Source organism: Budorcas taxicolor, chromosome 17 (genome assembly GCF_023091745.1).
Source record: "Budorcas taxicolor isolate Tak-1 chromosome 17, Takin1.1, whole genome shotgun sequence".
Lineage (NCBI taxonomy): Eukaryota > Metazoa > Chordata > Mammalia > Artiodactyla > Bovidae > Budorcas > Budorcas taxicolor.
In genome coordinates, this window is record NC_068926.1 from 45,246,623 (window position 1) to 45,271,068 (window position 24,446).

At 45.5% G+C, this 24,446-nt stretch overlaps 1 protein-coding gene across 1 annotated transcript in view; it reads right to left on the minus strand.

Moving 5' to 3' along the window:
* The window catches only part of EP400 (E1A binding protein p400), a 112,096-nt gene extending 89,642 nt beyond the window's left edge, over nucleotides 1–22,454 (minus strand). The window contains exon 1 of the mRNA XM_052654536.1: nucleotides 22,392–22,454. The gene's annotated coding sequence lies outside the window, so the exon portion shown is untranslated. The remainder of the gene's footprint in view (nucleotides 1–22,391) is intronic.
* Between the last annotated feature and the right edge of the window lie 1,992 nt (nucleotides 22,455–24,446).

A 24,446-nucleotide genomic window follows, 5' to 3' on the forward strand; every position in this document is an offset into this window, starting at 1 on the left:
CCAGGGAAGCCCACATCAATCCTACTTCAGTTAAAAAAAAAAAAATGTGGAGGGAGACAGAGCAGATGTCAGAGGGCTCAGAGCTCAGAGTATGCTTAGCAGGGTGAGACAACAGTGGGAAAGTGGACCTCATTACCTCTGACCCAGTAATGTGACCTCTGTAAATCTCTAAGGAAATTCACCTACCAATTTCTTTAAATTATGCTTAAAAATATTTATGACAGAACAATGCAGTGAAAGTAGAAAGAGCAACCAGAAATATCCAATACTCAAGTTCTAGATAGAGAACATGAAAGTGCCTAAGTGTTAGTCACTCAGTCGTGTCCAACTCTTTGTCACCCCATGGACTGTAGCCTGCCAGGCTCCTCTGTCTAAGGAATTCTCCAGGCAAGACTACTAAGGTGAGTTGCCCTTCTCAGTTTTTCAGATATATTATTGAGTGAAAAAAGCAGAATATCAATTACACAACTTAACCCTCCACTGTTAAAAAATTCAAATTTTAAAATGTCTACTAAGATATATGGAAACATAAATACTGACCTTCACCTGCCAAAGACACCTGAAGAGCCACACAATGGAGCCGCCTCAGCCTCATAAAGGCTGAGCTACAGACACACCCACACCACGAGGACGCCAAGGAGCACAGCCAGACAGAAGGACCACTGACTGCCGGCCACTGAATTGACAAGACATTCTGGAACAGGCAAAACCACAGGGACAGATAAGACAGAATCTGAGAGGTGGAGAAGGAGCTGCAAAAGCAGGCGGGAACTTGGCAGCATGGACCTACTTGTACATTCGATTTGAGATGATGGTTACAAGAATGAGTGTGTCTGTCCAAATTCATAGAACTGTAAACTACACCTCAACTTTTTAAAAAGGTTCCTGACTTCAGTGAGCTTACAAGTCAAGTTAGAGGAACAAACCCAATCAACTATAATGTAAAGAAACCACTTATCTAAAACAGCATCCCCCCAAAATATGGTACAGATACCCTGGCAGAAAGCAAAGCCACCACCAGGCAAGACAACTTTGAACTGATGCTGGCGATGTTCCTAATTGTAAGGTCTGTCAGAAGCAGCTGGAGTGAGCTGTTTGGCTCACAGTTCGGAGCACACTGCCTGGAGCAGGCCAAGGTTGGCAAGCTGGGTCAGGGCACCGCCACAGCCTGTGAGGAGCAGGCACAAGCCCTCCGACCACCGTGAGCAGTGCCCACCAGTGTCGCACAGTGGGGACAGGGGCAGGCATCTGTGTGGCTGCTGTTCTCGCAGGACAATGCTGGCATCACAAAGAGGCGCATCTGGTGCCGGGAAACACCACCCTAAGAAATACCTACCTGGGCCCTGTCCTTAGTGCAGGTCAGGGGTCCCAGGTGAGAACTGGAAAGAGTGAGGGGAAAAGGGCTCAGAAGATGGGGTCCTGATAGCAGCTGCTCCCACCCCACCTCCACCAGGCTAAGGCCCAGCCCCCCAGCCCCTCCCGCCCCAGTTGCTCTTCTGGGCGTTGCCAGAGTCCAGGCAGCCAGGCATTGGGAATCCTTCCTTCAACAGGCAGGGAGCTCAGGTCATGAGCCATCTCCCACTCGGCCCCCACATCTTCCAAGACAGATCTGGCCCTCCCGCCCGTCGGTCTCCTGCTGTGGGTGGTTCTGCTCTGTAGTAAACAGCCCCCCGGGTGGGAGGAGAGCAAGGAGAAGGGAACAGGGAAAAGGGTGGAACAGGCCTTGGACACACAGTTCTAGAGAAAGTGTTAGTTGCAGGCCTTGGAGCATGAATTCAGGGCAGAAGAGACAGACAAAACATGATGTGAGTGAAGAGAGGATAGAAGCCACAAAGAGTGTCCGGAAATACTTTCAAGTGGAAACTCCAGAAAGCAATTTGGCAGCAGGTGTAAGAGTCTTACAGCACACTCACATCTTCTGACGCAGTCACCTGACTTTTAGACCAGCCTTAGAAAACACATCAGAGTTGTGTTCAATATGGGCTTCCCTGGTGGCTCAGACGGTGAAGAATCCACCTGCAATGCAGGAGACACAGGTTCGATCCCTGGGTCGAGAAGATTCCCCTGGCAAAGGGAATGGCTACCCATTCCAGTATGGACATTCACTATATTATTTATAGCAGAAAGCTGGCATGCCCAGCGATAAATATCACTAAACTTCAAGCCATCTACGCAAAACAGTATCAATACTGAACATGCGACAGTGCACACATGCCTTTTCTCCTGCTACCTTTGGCTGCTTTCCAACCTTGTCCCTAACTGGTACGTGCCATGGTCATTAGCGCTTTCACCAAATACTCTGATCCTCCTGGAGTATCTGGTGAGCATCTCCCAGCCCTGAATCAAGTGGTCATGCTGTGGCAAAAACGGGGGCATGCTGTCTGCCATGCTGACTTTCTCCTGCTTGGTGGTTCACAGGAGCACAGAGATGAAGCCTCAGGGGGCATGACAAGCAAGCTAACTTCAGGAAACGTGTGGGGGGCACTCCGGCCCGCCTGGGAGTCACAGGCACCTGGGGAGCACCTGTTAACTGCAAGAACTGGGTATAGCTTGGCTGATCCAGCACATAAAACAATAAATGCAAAGAGACTGATAGATACAGAGATCAAACAGTGGTTATCAGAAGGGAAGAGATGGGAGGGGGCAAATGGGTGGTTCTGCCCATTTGCAAAGGGAAGGGAATTAAGTGGCAGAAACCTCCAGATGTACAGTAAGTCACAGGGCACCAGGTGAAGCGTGCGGAACACTGGCAGTGATACTGTAACACCTCTGTATGGGGACAGATGGCTACTAGACTCATCACAATGTAACATGTGCACACGTCAAATCATCATACGCCTGAAACTAACATAATATTGTACCCCAATGATCTTTCAACTAAGAATAAAAACAAGAAAACCCTTCCTCATAGAAGTGACTCCTCACCCTCCACTGCAGCCCATCACACAAACCCCAGCAGTTCTCGGCCGTAAGACACAAGGCCCTGTTGACGTGTCTCTCCCTGCCTCTGCGACTTCTGGCTGTGGTTCACCCTGTGGTTCACCGAGGGAGCCTCTCAGGCTTCCATGGGATCCACAAATGGGTACCTCCCAAGAGCTGCAGATCAAAGAGAAAAACACCTCCTACAGACAGATGCCATTTTTAAGATTCTCTGACTGCTGCTGAGATTTTTAAAATAAAAAAATTTTTTAAGCATTACTAAATTCATAACAGCTTTCTGTGAGGCTAGAGAACTAAAATCCAGAGTTTCTTAGATCAATCCATTTTAAACAATAAAAGGCAGGGACTTCCCTGGCAGTTCAGCGGTTAAGACTCTGCACTTCCACTGCAGGATGCGCAGGTTCAATCTCTGGTCAGAGAACTAAGATGCCACATGCACACAGTGTGGCCAAACAGTAAAAGGAAAAAAGGAAAAGAAAAGCCAGATCGGCCCCTGAGGCCCACCTACCCCCAGACCTCACATCCTTCACAAAAAATTACTCAAAGCGGGGAAATCAAACCATAACAATACTTTAAAACAGATGAGAATATCTTTATAATGCTGCACTGAAGAAGACTTTCCTAAACATGATGTGAAACCTGGAAACAATATTTATTTTTAAAAAGCATTAACAACTGACAACTCTACTAAAGAAAACATTGCAATACAAAAGAAAGATGGATTAAAAAAAATTGAAGCCTATATGACAAAAGGTTATCCATCCTTAAGAATTCCCACAGAAAAAGCCAACAACCCAAGAAATATAAACCAAAAATTCTACAAGAAATTCAAATGACAGAAAAACACCAAAAATGCTTAACCGCATTAATAACGAAATACGAAATAAAGTGAGACACCTATCTGTTGTTTAACAGGTGAGTGAAAATCAAAACACTGATAATATTCAGGTTCAGGAAGGCTGCTGGGAAATGGGGAACCCTCCACACACACAAGGGAAGCAAAGCAGAGAGCTGGCTTGCTGGAGGGTAACGTGGCGTCATCTGACACAGTGCTAACATACGCTGATCAGGGAACTCAACTTCCAAGGACCTAGTCATAGGAATATACAACTGTCCAACGACGTTCACTGTAATATTTATAAGCTTAAAATTGCAAACAGTGTAAATGCTCACCTATAGGGAACTTTTAACAAAATTTAGTATAACCACGCCTTAGAAGCAGCCACTAAAAGAATAAGAAAATACTTGTATGTCCAGAAATTATTGTTATTGTTCAGTCACTAAGTCCTGTCCGACTCTGCAACCCCACAGACTGTAGCAAACCAGGCTTCCCTGTCCTTCACTATCTCGCTGAGTTTGCTCAAACTCATGTCCATTGAGTCAGTGATGCTATCCAACCATCTCATCCTCCGTCACCCCCTTCTCCTGCCCTCAATCTTTCCCAGCATCAGGGTCTTTTCCCATGAGTCAGCTCTTCACATCAGGTGGCCAAAGTATTGCAGCTTCAGCATCAGTCCTTCCAATGAATACTCAGGGTCAAGGTGAGTAAAGCTGAACATCTGTGTTGCGTATGTTAATATAGGTATATGTATACGCATGTTTTTAAAACTCCAGTGTGACAATATATACATGGGTGTATACATATTTCTAGCTGTCTCTATACACATTAAAAGAAACATCTCTGGCCAACCACAGTTGCATTTAGAGTAAAGGAAAGCTGTTGGAATGGGCTCACTGATGAACCACCAGCACTGAGAACAGTACCTGTACATCACAGATAGCCAATAATTGCCTGGAGAAAGCAGAAGAAAAGTAGAGATGGGCAAATTGCTGGAACATTAGCGTGCTGAAGACCAAGACCAAGGAGACACACAGAGCCAGGGCTCAACGTGTTGTTCCATTACCTGGGGAGTTCTCACGTAGCTCAGGAGATGCTGGCAATCATGGGCATCCTGGCCATCTCAGGCTTGTCTGCACGTCTTCAGGGCCCGTAAGGGGCTCTTTGAACCAGATGCTGTGCACTGGACATGGGGGCTTCCTCCCTTTCAGAAATGGCCCTCTTGATAGCACAGTACAGAAATATTTTTCCGAAATATCTTCTAAAAATACTTTTGTTTAGTCTGTATGATGTTATCTGCTGTTTGGATTTATTTCAAATATTTTTAAATCAGGAGATTTCCCATAAATATGCAAGTTGTCAGCTTCGTTCATTAGAAAAATCCAAAATACTCGCCACACTGGGCCACATCCCCCCAGCAGAAGAAGCAGAAGTGAGCAGAAGCTCCAGGCCACCGGGCTCACTGCGGCCACCATGACAGCAGTGTGCCTCCCACACCCATGCCCAGGGCAGGCACTGCTTGTTGCCCACGGAGCACGGCTATCAGCCTGGAGAAATATTTCTACTACACTATCAAGAGGGCCATTTCTGAAAGGGAGGAAGCCCCCATGTCCAATGCACAGCATCTGGTTCAAAGAGCCCCTCACGGGCCGTGAAGACGTGCAGACAGAAGCCTGAGATGGTCTGGCCTGCCACAAAAAAGGCCAGGTCCACTTCCTAACACAGTGGCCAGGATTGACCAGAACCCAGACCTGGGCTTCTTAACCAACACCAAAACACTGTTTCAGTATGCCTCTACAAGGCTGCTCACAAGCAACGAACCAAACTCTTGATTCAATTCAATCAACCAAATGCTTGATTACCTCCTTGCCTATATTTATAAACCGGGATTTTCCATTGCAAACTTCAGTAAAACAAAGTGAAATTCCAAGGTAAGACTTGAAGTTGAATTTCTCAAGCACATTCACTTGTAAGCCCATCACTGATAATAACAGAAAAGTGAATTAAAACTAAGCTGAAACATCATTTCTCATTTATCAGCCTAACAAAATTCAAAGGCCAGACAACGTGCGGCTCTGGGGAATCAGGCCCTCCCAGCTCTGTCCAACCCAACACAGGGGTCTGGCACCACTGAACAAAACTGCACATGCTCTTACCCTTGGGTTCAGCAGTCCCACTACAAATTCACCAGGAATATCCACCTCCAAAATGAACACACATGAGCACAAAGTTTATTCACTATGACATTATTTCTAAATACAAAATACCAGAAATAAACTACACATCCATATTTCAGAGACTGGTTGACTATATTATGGCACATTGACTTTAAAAACTTTGTATAAGAAAGGGAAAAAGAAAGACAGATGAACTAATGGAAGGATAAAAATATACCTTTCCTGTATTCTTTTTTACAAATTGTAACAGACATTCAAAGATTTACTGACTATCCTTCTCAAACTCTTCCAAAAAACAAAATGAAGAGAAGGGACTTCCCTGATGGTCCAGTGGTTAAGACTCCACGTTGTCAATCCAGAGAGCATGGGTTTGATCCCTGCTAGGGGAACTAAGATCCCACACATAGTGCAGCATCTCCACTCAAAAAAAAAAAGAGGCAGCACTCCCAAAATCATCTCACAAAGCCAGCATTACTGATAATGTAAGCTAGACAACACTACCACAAAGAAAATTACAGGTTAACATCCTCAATGAACAGAGGTAAAACTCCTCAACAAAATATTAGCAAACTGAATTCAACGATACATTAAAGGGATAATACACTATGATCATCTTCCCTGGTGGCTCAGAGGTTAAAGAGTCTGCCTACAATGCAGGAGACCCGGGTTCGATCCCTAGGTCGGGAAGATCCCCTGGAGAAGGAAATGGTAACTCACTCCAGTATTCTTGCCCGGAGAATCCCATGGACGGAGAAGCCTGGTAGGCTACAGTCCACGGGGTCGCAAACAGTCAGACACGACTGAGCGACTTCACTTACTTACTTACTTACACTATGATCAACAAGGACTTATTCCAGGGATATAAGGATGGTTCAACATCAGCAAATCAATGTGATATACCACATTAACAAAATGAAGGATAAAAATCATATGATCACCTCAATAAATGCAGAAAAAGCATCTGACAAAAATTCAACATCCATTTAGAATACAAACTCTTTCCACAAAGTAGGTATACAGGGAACATATGTCAACATAATAAAGGCTCCATATGACAAGCTCACAGCTATACCATCTTCAACAGTGAAAAGCTGAAAGCATTTCCTCTCATATAAGGAACAAGACAAGGATGCCCACTTTTGCCACCTGGATAAAACATACTTTTGGAAGCCCCAGCCAGAGCAATCAGACAGAGAAAGGGAATAAGAGGCATCCAAATCAAAAAGGAAGCAGGGACTTCCCTGGTGGCACAGTGGATAAGAATCTGCCTGCCAAGGTAGGGACACGGGTTCAATCCCTGGTCCAGGAAGATTCCACATGCTGCAGAGCAGCTAAGCCCGTGTGCCACAGCTTCTGAGCCTGCGCTCTAGGGCTGGTAAGCCACAACTGCTGAAGCCTGTGCACCCAGAGCCTGTGTTGCGCAAAAAGAAAACCACTGCAATGAGAAGCCCATGCAATGAAGAGTAGCCCCCGCTCACTGCAACCAGAGAAAGCCCGAGCAAGGCAACAAAGACTCAGCACAGCCAAGATTAAATAAAATTTATTCTTTAAAAAAGGGAAGCAGTAAAACTGTCACTATCTTCAGATGACACCATATGATATATAGAAAATCCTCAAGGCTCCACCAAAAAAACTGTTAGAATTAAATGAATTCAGTAAAGTTGCAAGATACAAAATCAATATGCAAAATCTTAGACTTTTTTCATACAGTAAGAATTATCAGAGATATTAAGGGGAAAAATCTCATTTACAATTGCACCAAAAAGAATAAAGATATTTAGGAATTTTCTGACCAAGCAGGTCAAAGTCTTATACACTAAGGACTATACGACACCAATGAAAGAAACTGAAGATGACACAAATAAATGGAAACCTAATCTGTGCTCACAGATTAGAAGGATTAATATTGCTAAAATGTCCATACTACCTAAAGCAACCTACAGATTAACTGCAATCCCTATCAAAATCCCAAAGGCATTTTTGGGATAAAAATAAAAATTCCATAAAAATTAATATGGAACCATACAAACGATGGATAGCCAAAGTATCCATCACAAATAGCCAAAGTAGTCTTGAAAAAGAAGAATAACGCTAGAGGCATCAAGCTCCCTCATTCCAAACTATATTACAAAGTTTTAGTAATCACAATATGGTATTGGCATAAAAACCAACCCACAGATCAACGGAACACAAGAAACAGTCTAGAAATAAACCCACACTTTTATGATCAATTAATTCATGACAAAGGGGAGGCAAGAACAAACAATGGGAAAAAGTCTTGAAAATAAATGGTGTTGGGAAAAAGGAGAGCCATATGCAACAGAATAAAATGGACCACTATCTTACACCACATGCAAGGAGTAACTCCACTTAATGGCTTGAAAGTTTGAACAAAGATCATAAAATTCCTAGAAGAAAATACCAGTAGTTAAACTCAACATTCAGAAAATGAAGATCATGGCATCTGGTCCCATCACTTCATGGGAAGTAGATGGGGAAACAGTGGAAACAGTGTCAGACTTTATATTTTGGGGCTCCAAAATCACTGCAGATGGTGATTGCAGCCATGAAATTAAAAGATGCTTACTCCTTGGAAGGAAAGTTATGACTAACGTAGATAGTATATTCAAAAGCAGAGACATTACTTTGCCAACAAAGGTCCGTCTAGTCAAGGCTATGGTTTTCCCAGTGGTCACGTATGGATGTGAGAGTTGGACTGTGAAGAAGGCTGAGCGCCGAAGAATTGATGCTTTTGAAGTGTGGTGTTGGAGAAGACTCTTGAGAGTCCCTTGGACTGCAAGGAGATCCAGCCAGTCCATTCTGAAGGAGATCAGCCCTGGGTGTTCTTTGGAAGAAATGATGCTAAAGCTGAAACTCCAGTACTTTGGCCACCTCATGCAAAGAGTTGACTCATTGGAAAAGACTCTGATGCTGGGAGGGATTGGGAGCAGGAGGAGAAGGGGACGACAGAGAATGAGATGGCTGGATGGCATCACTGACTCAATGGACGCGAGTCTGAGTGAACTCCGGGAGTTGGTGATGGACAGGGAGGCCTGGCATGCTGCAATTCATGGGGTCGCAAAGAGTCGGACATGACTGAGCGACTGAACTGAACTGAACTGAACTGAAGCTTCTTGATTCTCTCTTGGAGACTTTTGTTTTTGGATCTGACTCCAAAGGCAATGGCAACAAAAGCAAAAATAAACAAATGGGAGAGATCAACTTAAAAGTTCTGCACAGCAAAGAAAACCATCAAAAAAATAAAAAGCAATCTACTAAATGGGAGAAGATACTTACAAATCAAATATTTAATAAGGGGTTAACACCCAAAATATATGAAGAACTCCTACAGCTCAATAGCAAACAATCGAAGTGAAAACGGACAGAGGATCTAAAGAGACATTTTTCCAAAGAAGAAATAGATGGCCAACAGATACATGAACAGATGCTCAACATCGCTAATCATTAGGGAAATACAAATCAACACCACAAGGTATCACCTCACACCTGTTAGAATGGCTATTATCAAAAAAGACAAATGACAAGTTTTGCTAAAGATCTGGAGAAAAGGGAACACTCATGCACTGCTGGTGGAATGAAGTAGTGCAGCCACTATGGAAAAGAATATGGAGGTTCCTCAAAAAAATAAAAAACAGAACTACCATATGACATGGAGAAGGCAATGGCAACCCACTCCAGTAGTCTTGCCTGGAAAATCCCATGGACAGGCAGGCTATAGTCCATGGGGTCGCAAGAGTCAGATATGACTTAGCAACTATATCATCAGTGTATGACAATTCCACTACCAGTGATTCCACTTTATCTGAAGGAAAAAAAAAATTAATGTGAAAAGATATGAAAAGATTTGAATTTGAAAAGATATGAACACTCCTATGTTCACAGTGAAAGTGAAGTCGCTCAGTCGTGCCCGACTCTTTACGACCCCATGGACAGTAGCCTGCACCAAGCTGCTCCGTCCATGAGATTTTCAAGGCAAGGGTACTGGAGTGGGTTGCCAGTTCCTTCTCCAGGGAATCTTCCCAACCCAGGGATCAAACCCAGGTCTCTGGCATTGTAGACAGACACTTTACCGTCTGAGCCACCAGGAAGTGTTCATATGCAGCATTATTTACCACAGCCAAGATACGGAAGCAACTTAAGTGTCCATTAACAGATCAATGGATAAAGAAATGTGAGGTGGAGAGAGATGGATGTGATGGAATATTACTCAGCCATAAAAAAGAATAAAATCCTGCCATTTCCAATGACTTGAGGAGGGAACTTGAGGGTATTATGCTAAGGGAAATAAGTCAGACAAAGAAAGATGAATACTGTATGATTTCACTTGCATGGGAAAGCTAAGCAAAACTCACAGGTACAGAGAACAGACTGGTGGCTGCAGTGAGGGTTGGCTGGCAGGTGAAACGGGTTGAGGGGATCAAAAGGAGCAAGTTCCCAGTATAAATAAGCCACGGGATAACAGAGTGTGATAACTACAGTCAACAATATTGCACTGCATACTTGAAAGTTGCTAAGACAGTAAATCTTGAAAGTTCTCATTATAAGAAAAAAATTTGTAACTTTATATCGTGACAGACGGTAACTAGACTTACTGTAGTGATCACTGTGTAATGTATACAAATGTCAAACCGTTATGTTGGACACCCGAAACTAATATACTGTTGTATGTCAATTACACTCCAATAAAAATAAGCTGATACACACATATTTCCAGGTGGCGCTAGGGGTAAAGAACCCTCCTGACAATGCAGGAGACTTAGATGTGGGTTCAGGACTTCTTGGGCAGTCCAGGGGCTAAGACTTCACCTTAATGCAGGGTCGCAGGCTTGATTCTGGTCAGGGAGCTAAGATCCCATATGTATGGTAAAAAAAAAAACAAAAAGCATTAAAAAAAAAAACAAACAGAAGCAATATTGTAACAAATTCAATACAGACTAGAAAAACATTTTTTTTTAAAGAGAAAGAGATGTGGGTTTGATCCCTGGGTCGGGAAGATCCTCTGGAGGAGGGCATGGCAACCCACTCCAGTATTCTTGCCTGGAGAATCCCATGGACAGAGAGTCTGGTAAGCTTCAGTCCACAGGGTCGCAAAGAGTCAGAAAAGACTAAAGCAACTTAGCAAGCATGTTCAGTTTAGTCGCTCAGTCGTTTCCGACTCTTTGCCACCCCATGAATCGCAGCACGCCAGGCCTCCCTGTCCATCACCAACTCCCGGAGTTCACTCAAACTCATGTCCATCAAGTCGGTGATGTCAACCAGCCATCTCATCCTCTGTTGTCCCCTTCTCCTCCTGCCCCCAATCCCTCCCAGCATCAGATTTTTTTCCAATGAGTCAACTCTTTGCATGAGGTGGCCAAAGTACTGGAGTTTCAGCTTTAGCATCATTCCTTTCAAAGAACACCCAGGGCTGATCTCCTTCAGAATGGACTGGCTGGATCTCCTTGCAGTCCAAGGGACTCTCAAGAGTCTTCTCCAACACCACACTTCAAAAGCATCAATTCTTCGGCGCTCAGCTTTCTTCACAGTCCAACTCTCACATCCATACACGACTACTGGAAAAACCATAGCCTTGACTAGATGGACCTTTGTTGGCAAAGCAATGTCTCTGTTTTTTAATATGTTATCTACGTTGGTCATAACTTTCCTTCCAAGGAGTAAGTGACTTTTAATTTCATGGCTGAAATCACTATCTTCAGTGATTTTGGAGCCCCCAAAAATAAAGTCTGACACTGTTTCCACTGTTTCCCCATCTACTTCCCATGAAATGATGGGACCAGATGCCATGATCTTAGTTTTCTGAATGTTGAGCTTTAAGCCAAACTTTTCACTCTCCTCTTGCACTTTCATCAAGAGGCTCTTTAGCTCCTCTTCACTTTCTGCCATAAGTACGTATGTATACATATTTTTTCCTTAAAAAATATATTTCCTAGTTATGTCCACTAACAGTCTCAAAAGCAATGATGCCCTGTAACATCTGCTTACTTTTGCAAAACAAAAAAAAAGGAAGAAATATAGGAAGAATAAGCCAGAAATGAAGGGGGGTGAGTGCAAGCCGACTCACAGGACAGTGAAGGAAGGGGCGCTTCTGAGTATATCATCTGTATCATTTTCTCTTTTACAATCAGGTTTAAAGTGCTACATGTTCAAAAAGTAAAATTAAATCAATAAGAATGAAGAACTCCCTAAAACTGAATATAAACAGAAACTCTGAGAAGGACAACATAATCACCAACAGCGGCTCCCTTGATGGTTCAGTGGTAAAGAATCCTCCTGCCAAAGCAAGAAACTCGGGTTTGATGCATTGGAGAGATCCCCTGGAGTAGGAAATGGCACCCCACTCCAGTACTCTTGCCTGGGAAATCCCATGGACAGAGAAGCCTGGCAGGCTACAGTCTACTGGGTTGCAAAAGAGCTGGACACGACTCAGCACAGCACAGCAATCACCAAGGGAACCAGGAAGGAACACTAATCACGACACTGAATAAGAATTAGGAGTCAGCATCAACTCATGGGTCTTTCCTTAAAACACATTTCCTAATTCCATCTCCTGAAATGGCCTAAAAGCAATAACATCCTGGCAGAATGGAGGGAAAGTGGAAGCAGAGAGCTCTGCGGGACAAGCAGCAGCATGCAAAGCTTCTCCTGGGGTGGTGATGGAAGATGGAGAGAAAGGTTAGGAAATTTTAGGACAGTGGTTCTCATCTTTGAAAATACAGTCATGTGCTCATTTAACACTATTTGTATTTCAAAGTCATGTCAGTGATGGGACTACAAATAAATCCAAGAAGACTAAGTAAAGCTTCTCTTTTCTACCTGGGGCTCTCCTCAAACAGAGCTACTGACGCACACACACTCACAGTCCTGAAAACCAAGAAGAATTCAGATTGGCAGGTGCGGTAATGGGCATAGGTGGGTTAAGAAAGGCCAAGGTGAAGTTCACAGCTCAGCACCGTGGGAGCCATGTCCCCACACAGAACAGGTCTCTGCATGGCAGAAATGTGCACAGCATCAGCCGGGGGGCCTGAGGCCCGAGCGACCACCACGACATCTCACTCCTGTGAGAAAGCAGTCCAAGGGGCGCCCAGGCAGGGACAGAGACTGACCCCGATCAGCAGAACTGTGGCAGCTACACAAGAACCTTCCTCCCATGTCTAGCCACATGAAATCTCCCTCTTTTCCTGGGAAAGCACTGCCATTCTCCAGAACTTCCCTCCAAAGAGCACGTTCTCTGCCCTCTACTCCCTGGTAACCGGTACTCAAGGGCTTCTTATAAGCTGTCTTAGTGCTGGCCTAAGCGACTTGATAGACACCCCCAAAATGGACCAATTACATCTGCCAGATGGAGTAAAAAGGGCTTAAACATGTTAAAAACAATGCTTTCACTCACCTTGAATTGCTCCCCCAAATTTTTAAAAGATGATGGGTGGATGGATGTGTGATAAACCAGGTCAGTAAAATGTTAATAATAGAAAATCGAGTGGTGGGCATACAGGCATTTACTATAAAATTCTTTCAATCCTGGTATATCTTTGAAATTTTTCATAGTAGAATGTTAGCATCTATTAAGATGGCAATGTCACATGTCACTTAATATACAAAGGGCTGTAACAAAAGTCCTATTTGCTAACAAAACGTCATTCTTCCACCTAAGAGCAGGTTATGAAGGTTCCACATTAGACCTTAAAATATGCAAGTTCCAAAAGATAAAATGGACTAAACTAATTTTTAACAACACAAAAGAAGACTCTACACATGCACATCACCAGATGGTCAACACTGAAATCAGATTGATTATATTCTTTGCAGCCAAAGATGGAGAAGCTCTATACAGTCAGCAAAAACAAGACCAGGAGCTGACTGCAGCTCAGCTCATGAGCACCTTATTGCCAATTTCAGACTTAAATTAAAGAAAGTAGGGAAAAACACTAGACCATTCAGGTATGACCTAAATCAAATCCCTTATGATTATACAGCGGAAGTGAGAAATAGATTTAAGGGACTAGATCTGATAGACAGAGTGCTTGATGAACTATGGAATTAGGTTCATGACATTGTACAGGAGACAGGGATCAACACCATCCCCATGGAAAAGAAATGAAAAAAAGTAAAATGGCTGTCCGAGGAGGCCTTACAAATAACTGTGAAAAGAAGAGAAGCGAGAAGCAAAGGAGAAAAGGAAAGATATAAGCATCTGAATGCAGAGTTCCACAGAACAGCAATAGGAGATAAGAAAGCCTTCCTCAGCGATCAATGCAAAGAAATAGAGGAAAACAACAGAATGGGAAAGATGAGAGATCTCGTCAAGAAAATTAGAGATACCAAGGGAACATTTCATGCAAAGATGGGCTCGATAAAGGACAGAAATGGTATGGACTTAACAGAAGCAGAAGATATTAAGAAGAGGTGGCAAGAATACACAGAAGACCTGTACAAAAAAAGATCTTCACGACCAAGATAATCACGATGGTATGATCACTCACCTAGAGCCAGACATCCTGGAATGTGAAGTCAAGTGGGCCTTAGAAAGCATCACTACGAACAAAGCTAGTGGAGGTGATGGAATTTCAGTTGAGCTATCTCAAATCCTGAAAGATGATGCTGTGAAGGTGCTGCACTCAATACGCCAGCAAATTTGGAAAACTCAGCAGTGGCCACAGGACTGGAAAAGATCAGTTTTCACTCCAATCCCAAACAAAAGCAATGCCAAAGAATGCTCAAACTACCGCACAATTGCACTCATCTCACACACTAGTAAAGTAATGCTCAAAATTCTCCAAGCCAGGCTTCAGCAATACGTGAACCGTGAACTTCCAGATGTTCAAGCTAGTTTTAGAAAAGGCAGAGGAACCAGAGATCAAATTGCCAACATCCGCTGGATCATGGAAAAAGCAAGAGAGTTCCAGAAAAACATCTATTTCTGCTTTATCGACTATGCCAAAGCCTTTGACTGTGTGGATCACAATAAACTGTGGAAAATTCTCAAAGAGATGGGAATACCAGATCACCTGACCTGCCTCTTGAGAAACCTATATGCAGGTCAGGAAGCAACAGTTAGAACTGGACATGGAAAAACAGACTGGTTCCAAATAGGAAAAGGAGTACATCAAGGCTGTATATTGTCACCCTGCTTATTTAACTTCTACGCAGAGTACATCATGAGAAACGCTGGGCTGAAAGAAGCACAAGCTGGAATCAAGATTGCCAGGAGAAATATCAATAACCTCAGATATGCAGATGACACCACCCTTATGGCAGAAAGTGAAGAGGAACTAAAAAGCCTCTTGATGAAAGTGAAAGAAGAGAGTGAAAAGGTTGGCTTAAAGCTCAACATTCAGAAAACGAAGATCATGGCATCTGGTCCCATCACTTCATGGGAAATAGATGGGGAAACAGTGGAAACAGTGGCAGACTTTATTTTGGGAGGCTCCAAAATCACTGCTGATAGTGACTGCAGCCATGAAATTAAAAGACGCTTACTCCTTGGAAGGCAAGTTATGACCAACCTAGATAGCATATTGAAAAGCAGAGACATTTCTTTGCCAACAAAGGTCCATCTAGTCAAGGCTATGGTTTTTCCTGTGGTCATGTATGGATGTGAGAGTTGGACTGTGAAAAAAGCTGAGCGCCGAAGAATTGATGCTTTTGAACCGTGGTGTTGGAGAAGACTCTTGAGAGTCCCTTGGACTGCAAGGAGATCCAGCCAGTCCATTCTGAAGGAGATCAGCCCTGGGTGTTCTTTGAAAGGAATGATGCTAAAGCTGAAACTCCAGTACTTTGGCCACCTCATGCAAAGAGTTGACTCATTGGAAAAGACTCTGATGCTGGGAGGGATTGGGGGCAGGAGGAGAAGGGGACGACAGAGGATGAGATGGCTGGATGGCAACACTTACTCAATGGACGTGAGTCTGAGTGAACTCCGGGAGTTGGTGATGGACAGGGAGGCCTGGCATGCTGCGATTCATGGGGTCGCAAAGAGTCGGACATGACTTAGCGACTGAACTGAATTTTTCAAACCGTCTAGGATGACTAAATCCTGAGATGTGGACGCATATCGAAGTAAAAGCAATTCGTTGTATTCTAAAAAAAAATGAAACAAAACTGTCTAGGATGCATTACATATGCTAATACAGAGAACTGACCTCTCGAGGGGCTGCAGTGGAAACAGGGAAGCCCAGACTTGATGCCACCTATGCCTTCTGATCAAAATCATGTCAGTGGTGCAGGTCCTTAATCCGATGGGCCAGAGCCCCTGGACTACAGTAAGTAGGCTCTATCTCAGTTTGAGAAGAACATTCAAGACAAACTGAAGAAGTGCTTCCTCAAACTCTAGGCAATAAAGCCCCAAAAGCCCAATTTATTATTCTGCTGCTATTTCTCAGTCTTTTTGCCCCCTATTGTCCCCCTAAGAAGTCTATTTAGGCCTCTCTCCGAATCACCGCCCACGAAGTTTTAAACCACAGCCATACTGTACCTCTGTGAAGAACTATGACCCTTCAGGAGGCCACAAAACACTGTCACATCTAATTTTTTTTCACCCTCCTCCCAAGAGCCATTCTGACCCCCTTGGGGGAATTATCACCTTCACAGAGAACATAGGTTCTAATGCATAGAAAGAAACATATTTTTGCGACTTTTCTGTACATCTAAAGTTACTCCAAAGCGTTTAAAAATTAAATAGACCAAATATCCAATTAAAATCCTATAGTCTCAATTCGGATTAAGAAAATAAGACTCAACTATATGCTGCTTGAGCTTCCCAGGTGGCTCAGTGGGTAAAGAGCCTGCCTGCAATGCAGGAGAGGCAGGAGACTTGGTTGGGTTCGATCCCCAGGTTGGGAAGATCTCCTGGAGGAAGGGTATGACAATTCACTCAAGTATTCTTGCCTGGAGAATCCCACAGACAGAGAAGCCTCAAGGGCTACAGTCCATGGGGTCTCAAAGAGTCAGACATAACTGAAGCAACAGCATATACAAACACATGGTATTCCTACCATGAGTGACATGCCTCAATTTATTTTTAAAAAGGGCTTCCCTGAAAGCTCAGCTAGTAAAGAATTTGCCTGGAATGCAGGACACCCAGGTTCAATTCCTGGGTCAGGAAGATCCTCTGGAAAAAGGATAGGCTACCCACTCCAGGATTCTTGGGCTTTCCTGGTGGCTCAGATGGTAAAGAATCTGCCTGCAATACGAGAGAGGTGGGTTCAATCCCTGGGTTAAGAAGATCCCCTGGAGAAGGGAACAGCTACCCACTCCAGTTTTCTTTCCTGGAGAATTCCATTGACAGAGGAGTCTGGCGGGCTACAGTCCATGGGGTGTCAAAGAGTCGGACACAGCTGAGCGACTTCTCACTTTTCCTATGCTGTTTACAATAATACACTTTTAAAAGAAATGGAGGGGCTTCTCTGTGGTTCAGTGGTTATGAATCCACTTGCCAGTGCAGGGGACACAGGTTCCATCCCTGGTCTGGGAAGATCCCACATGCCGGGCAACTCAGCCCAAGCACCAGAACAAGAGAAGCCACTACAGTGAGAAGCCTGCCCACAGCAACTAGAGAGTGGCCTCCGTTTGTCACAACTAGCAAAAGCCAGCAGCAGTGAAGACCCAGCACAGTCAAAAATAAATAAACCTTTAAAAAATATAATAAACGGATAGTGAGGAATTCTCTGATGACCCGCTGGTTAGGATTAGGTGCTTTCACTGCAGAAGGCCAAGGTTCAATTCCTGGTCAGGGAACTAAGATCCTGCAAGCTGCCAATGTTTAAAAAAATTTTTTTTAATTTAAAAATAAACCCAAACTGGGCTTCCCTGCTGGCTCAATGGTAAATAACCTGCCTGCCAATGCAGGAGACACAGGTTCAGTCCCTGATCCGGCAAGATCCCACATGCGAGGAAGCATGAAGACAGCGCACCACAACTCTTGAGCCTGGGCTCTTGAGCCTGGGAGCCACGACTAAGCCCACACACCCCAGAGCGCGAGCTCCACAACAGTGTGGACGCTCCACAACGAGACGCCCGAGTGCCGCAACTAGAGTGGCCCCCGCTCACCACAGCTGCAGAACAGCCTGCACAGCAACGAAGGCCCAGCACAGCCAAAAATAAGTCAATTTTTTAAAAAATTAAAAACAAAAGAAGTGGATACCAAATCAGTTAGTTTGGGAAAGTCAAGAATGAGGAGAAAGAGCAAAGAGGAACTTTAGCATGCTCGGGGTACTTCTGTACTGTCTGACTATAACACAGTGACTTGTTCATTCATTACTTGTATTAAAAGTCTGGCAACAACCCAAAGCCCTTCAATGAGTGAACGGATAAACTGTAGTCCATCCACACTGCAGACCACACCTCCACAAAAAGAGACACATTCTTGGTATATGCAGCAACCTGGATGAATCGCAAATGCATTATGCTCAGTGGAAGAAGCCAGACTCAAAAGGCCCCACACTGTAAGCTCCTTTAACTGACATCCTGGTAAAAACACAAACACACACTTAGGGGTCAGAGGCTACTGAGCACTTAGGGAGGAGCTGACCACAGAGAGGCAGCACAAGGGAATTTTTGGAAGGGAAGGAACTTCTTTGTACTCTTAACTATTGCGGAAATTAGACATCTGTCAAAATTCTCTGAATTCTATACCAAAAAGGTGAATACTATCACATATATATTAAAAAAAAAAAAAAGACAGCTAAGTAAAATAACAAAGTGAGGATGTCCAAAGACCTTCCCTTTCACTCAGAACATAAATGACTTTTAAAATTTATTTCTATAATATGATAATGCACCAAAACAAGATAAAAATTTCTGTTGATTAGAAATAAAGCAGAAATCACAGCGCTGGTGGGCAAGAGATGACAAGCCCAAAGGATGCTCTACCCAGAAGAAAACTCTTAAGGGTCAGGGTCTTGACTTCTAAAGGCAACAGGTACTTGGTCCCTCTACAGGGAGCTGAGGAGCAGAGCCAGGCTCCAGAGGAAGATGTGCAGGTCACAGCCACCATCAGCTGCTCGCCCTCCTGGAGGAAGGGGGCAGATGCACCAGGCACTCACTGCCACCACAATGGGAACATGGGACCTGGGGTGGGGGTGCGGGGGTATGTGCAGATCTGTCGGAGGGGGTGGGGCCTGCTGTGCAGAGAGAATGCCAACAAGAGAACTCAAAACAGAAGATGGATGAAGATCTTGTCCCTCTGAAGGGCACCACACTGCCAGTGTGGGACATCCAGCTTCACACAAGGCCCTTGAATGCGAAATCTGGCAGCTGAATCCTTCCTTCAAGGGCCTCAAGAGCTCTCATCTTCCACTGGAGGAGTCATATCCAATTCTTTTCATTTCTACCTACGAAACCCAACATCTACATCAAACCTCACCTCCTGCATAAGCTTCTCTCTACTAGAAAAGCCAACTTCTCTCCTCTAACTTACAGCAGGTGAAGTCTATTCCTCAGCAACCCCTATAACTTTTAATACCCTGCAAGCCTAGGTCCCTACCAAATTAATCTGCTTTAGGAAAGAATTTGTTCATTAATTTACTTACGCAACATTTATTAAGCGTATACTCCATCAGACAGTATCTGAAGCACTGTGTGTAGGAGAGTGAACAAAGCGTAGTTCCTGCCCTGAGGCTGGGGGTGAGAGGAGGGGGCAGTGAGGCAATGAACAAAACCGTAAGTGCCAGACCATCCGTGCAATGGCAAAGTCAGGGTAAGAGATAGGAGCATGTGGGCGAGAGGACAAGGCCCTGGGTTACCCAGCAGCTTCTCTGAGGAGGGAACTTCTGAAAAGAGAACTGAGTAAGAAGCAGACCTGTGGCACGCAGGAACCTGATGTTTCAGGCAGAGCCGATGTGGGCCCAGGCACGGAGCTGGGTGTAGCTGGAGCCAGGTGACAACCAGTGGAGTGCGAGGACATGAAGTCACAGGGGCAGCAGGAACCTAGCCACAAGGGGCTTCATAAACTGCCTTAGGGACTCTGGCTTTTTTTTCTGAGGGAGATGACAAACCACGGAGGGCTCTGAGCTAAGCGGTGCATCACCCGGATCTGTATTAAGAGTCAACTGCAGAGCAGCTCAGCCCAGGTGAGTAGAGAGAAGGGAGGTCACTGGAATAACCCAGGCAAGATGGTGTAGGGGGCTTAAATGACAGCTGCACTCAAGAAGGCAGTAAGAAGCGCCAGGTTTGAGTGCCGACCAATCAAATTTGGTACCTGGAAGAAATGCACACACCACACAAGGAGCTCTGTCCTGAGCAATAGGAAGAAGGGAGTTACCTCTGACTGAGATGCAACAAGGTATCAGTAGATTACACACCAGTAAAAGTGGCTGTTTGGAACAGGAAGATCCAGCTAAGAGCTACACATTCTGGGAGTACTGACAAGTGGCCTAGCCATGACCGGGGATGAGATCACCCCAGGGTACAGACCAGAGAGGAGGTGGGAGGACCACTCCCAGGCAGCACAATTTGTAGCAGTTAAGGAGATGAGACGGAGAAGGCAATGGCAACCCACTCCAGTACTCTTGCCTGGCAAATCCCATGGACAGAGGAGCCTGGTAGGCTGCAGTCCATGGGCTCGCTAGGAGTCAGACATGACTGAGCAACTTTACTTTCACTTTTCACTTTCATGTATTGGAGAAGGAAATGGCAACCCACTCCAGTGTTCTTGCCTGGAGAATCCCAGGGACAGGGGAGCCTGGTGGGCTGCTGTCTCTGGGGTCGCACAGAGTCGGACACGACTGAAGCGACTTAGCAGCAGCAGTAGCAGCATCAAGGAGATGAGAAGGAACCAGCAAGGAGGCTAGGGACAGCAGCCTTCAAGATAAAAGGACAACCAACTGAGTTGTGTCCCAGGGTCACCAAGGGAGAGTGATTCAAGAAAGCCATGGGAGGCCTAACCAAAGGCTACCAACAGGGGGACTTGGCAATATAGTGGTCCCCAACCCCAGAAGGAGCCGTTTCAGAGGAGAGGTGGGACCAAAAGCTTAGCCTGAACCATGTTCAAGAGAAATGAGAGAAGAGGAGATAGGAGTTCAGGATTCTTCCTAATTCTGATATAAAAGGAAGTGAAGACCAAGAAAGAGTTTCCCTGGTAGCTTAGTGGTAAAGAATACGCCTGCCAATACAAGAGATGAGGGTTCAATTCCTGTGTTGAGAAGATCCCCTAGAGAAGGAAATGACAACCCAGTCCATTATTCTTGCCTGGGAAATCCCACAGAGGAGCCTGGTGGGCTACAGTCCAGGGGATTGCAAAAGAGTCAGATAAGACTTAACAACTAAACAAGAAGATCTGAAGATCTAGAAAAGGTAACGGTAGCTGGAGAGTTTGCATACTGATGGAAATACTCTGGAGAGAAGATAAACTGAAGGCAAAACAAGAATATTAGAGCCCCGGGCTGGAAAAGGCAAGAAGGGGTGGATCCAATACGAGAGATTAAATGGCCAATGGCTTACACATATTGCTCTACTAACAGCAACTGTTGTAGATTTAATGGCACCTGATCATGCTAACTACATGTTTTTAATAGCACATGAAATTACACTGTACAATAAAAATAAATAAATGAAAAGGACAAGAGGCCACAAAGAAACTGTTAATTATGCTTATCTTTGGGTCGTTGAATGATTTAGTTTTAAGATGTAGTTTTACTTTTTTTCCAATCATTCAGAAAGCCTATTTCTATTTCATTGGTTCCACTAAAAAAGTCACAGAAACTATTTCATGGTATATATCACGTAAAAAATAAAAATCCAATCCATCAGAAAACACAAATAAGCGAAGAGAAAAAAACGTATCTATAACGCCCGGGTTAAACACTACTAGCATCCCGCTCTATTATTTTTCTCTAACTGATAAGCTGACGTCTGAGCAGAGAGGCGGGTCGCAGACCTCTGCAGGAAGGTAAGTTCCGGGCAGGGCGGGCGCGCAACGCAAAGGCCCGGGGGGGAACAGGCTTCGCCACTTAAGGGATGCTAGTGGGCGGCGGAGAGGAGCTGGAAGGAGCGGCGCAGGGGTTCCTGGACGACGGGTCTGACAAGTCACTTTCCCTCTGCACCTTTGCTTACCCCTGCGCGGAGCACCTCGCGCGAAGAAGTAAACTGGTGCGATCCCCATCCTCTGGAAGGAAGGAGTCGAGCATCGAACCCGGAAAACCAGGTGAAAAGAAAGCACCGGACCTAACTTTAACCACGCGCAGAAAAAACAACGCGAGGTGCCCCGCTCACAAGGAGGAACCCTGTGAGGCAAGCAGGGAACCCGCAGCGCCCCCGGCCGCCGGCGGCCCCCGTCACGACCCGCGGTCCCCGCACAGATTCAGTGCCGTCCCACAGCCAGCGCCGCCCCGGGCCTCCGCCGGGGGCTCCAGGGCGATCCGAGGCCGGGGCGCGGGCCATCTAACCCGCAAGTCGGTCGTCCGCGCCACGCCCACACCTACCCCGAGTGTGGGCCGCGTTCCTCAGCTCTGGGGCTGGGGCTGGGGTCCGGGCCCAGACAGCGCCGTTCCGCTCGACACATCCGGGGCCCGGCCGGAAGAAGCGGCGGCGCGGCTGCTACGGCGAGCCGGAAGGGACGCGCGCTGCGCTCTCGCAGCTGCGCGTTGGTGTGACGTCGGCGGAGCGGGAGACGCCGAGGCGGCTGGGAGAGCTCGATCTGCAGGGCGAGGGCAAGGGCCGATGGGCTCGCGGCGGAGCGGTCCCGGGTTTGTGAAGAGTGGAGGTTGCCATGAGGGCGCTGCGTAGACGACGGTGCGGGCTTGCGTTCACTCCGGCCGGCCGGATCGCCCGTTAAGCGCCGGCTCTAGGTTTGGGGAGGAGACCTCGAAAGCCTGTGGAGCCGCCTCTCCAAGAAGTGGGGTTGGCTGGGACTGCTGCGGGTGGGGCGAGGGGCTGACAGCTGGGCGGACCAAGCAGGTGAAAAGGCCAGTCCAGGGCTGAGGAGGAGGTGCAGAAACGGGGCGGGGCAGAGGAAGTCATGCCTCAGGAGCAAACAAAAGGACACGGGGAGACCGGGTGTCCACCTGTAAGTGTTACTCAACTCAGCTTATTGATTGCTCAAAGCCAATAAAGAGACGCAAGAGTCAGGAGAAAGGGAAGGTGCTTTAATCAGAAAAACTGGCAATCGGAACTGCCAGTGGTTAAGAATCCACCTTGCAGTGCAGAGAACACAGGTTTGATTCCTCCTCAGGCAACTAAGTCCGTGTACCGCAACAGAGAGTCTGTGCAGGGCAACAAGAGAGGACAGAGGTGCGGTGTGCTATAACTAATACCTGACACAACCAAAATAATTAATTAATTTTTGAAAAGAAAAAGAAATCTGGTGTTCTAGGCGGGAGGTGTTCTTATATCCTGAGGCCAACTCTGAAGATTCTGCTCAGCCTTGACAGTTTTTAAAGGGAAAAAGCGGAGAGAACCTCAGGGAATCGTCAATCTGGAGGGTGGGTTCTGCATCCTTTTCCTCCGTGTGCCGACTGGCTGACTCTTCAGATATTGCGCAAGCGATCTACCCTCTGGATTGCTGAGGGAGCCGCTGTGGGGAGAAAACTAGTCATTCTTTAACTTCTTCATTCTGACTTCTTTCAACGTAGGAAAAGAATCAACATGTTAGGCACAGGCATAGTGGGCAATAAGGAGAGCACAAGTCAGGAGTTCGGTTAAATTACCCAGTGATCTCATTCCTGTAAGTAGGTTCTTAGATGGGGAAACAGGGGAAACAGTGTCAGACTTTATTTTGGCGGGGCTCCAATATCACTGCAGATGGTGATTGCAGCCATGAAATTAAAAGACACTACTCCTTGGAAGGAAAGTTATGACCAACCTAGATAGCATATTCGAAAGCAAAGACATTACTTTGTCAACAAAGGTCCATCTAGTCAAGGCTATGGTTTTTCCAGTAGTCGTGTATGGATGTGAGAGTTGGACTGTGAAGAAAGCTGAGCGCCGAAGATTTGATGCTTTTGAACTGTGGTGCTGGAGAAGACTCTTGAGAGTCCCTTGGACTACAAGGAGATCCAACCAGTCCATTCTAAAGGAGATCAGTCCTGGGTGTTCTTTGAAAGGAATGATGCTAAAGCTGAAACTCCAGTACTTTGGTCACCTCATGCAAAGAGTTGACTCATTGGAAAAGACTCTGATGCTGGGAGGGATTGGGGGCAGGAGGAGAAGGGGACGACAGAGGATGAGATGGCTGGATGGCATCACTGACTCGATGGACATGAGTTTGAGTGAACTCTGAGAGTTGGTTATGGACAGGGAGGCCTCGATCGGACACGACTGAGCAACTGAACTGAAGGTCAGAGGGGGACAGAAATGGGCCAACAGGAAAGGGACAAAAGAGCTGCTTTCATAAAGAATGGAGTTGGATCCCAACCATATGCTTTATGCAAAACTGAAATCAAAATGGATCAAAAACCTAAATGTAAGTGCTAAAATTACAAAAGTCTCAAAAAGTAACATAGATACAAATCTTCAGTATCATAGATCAGGCAGTGATT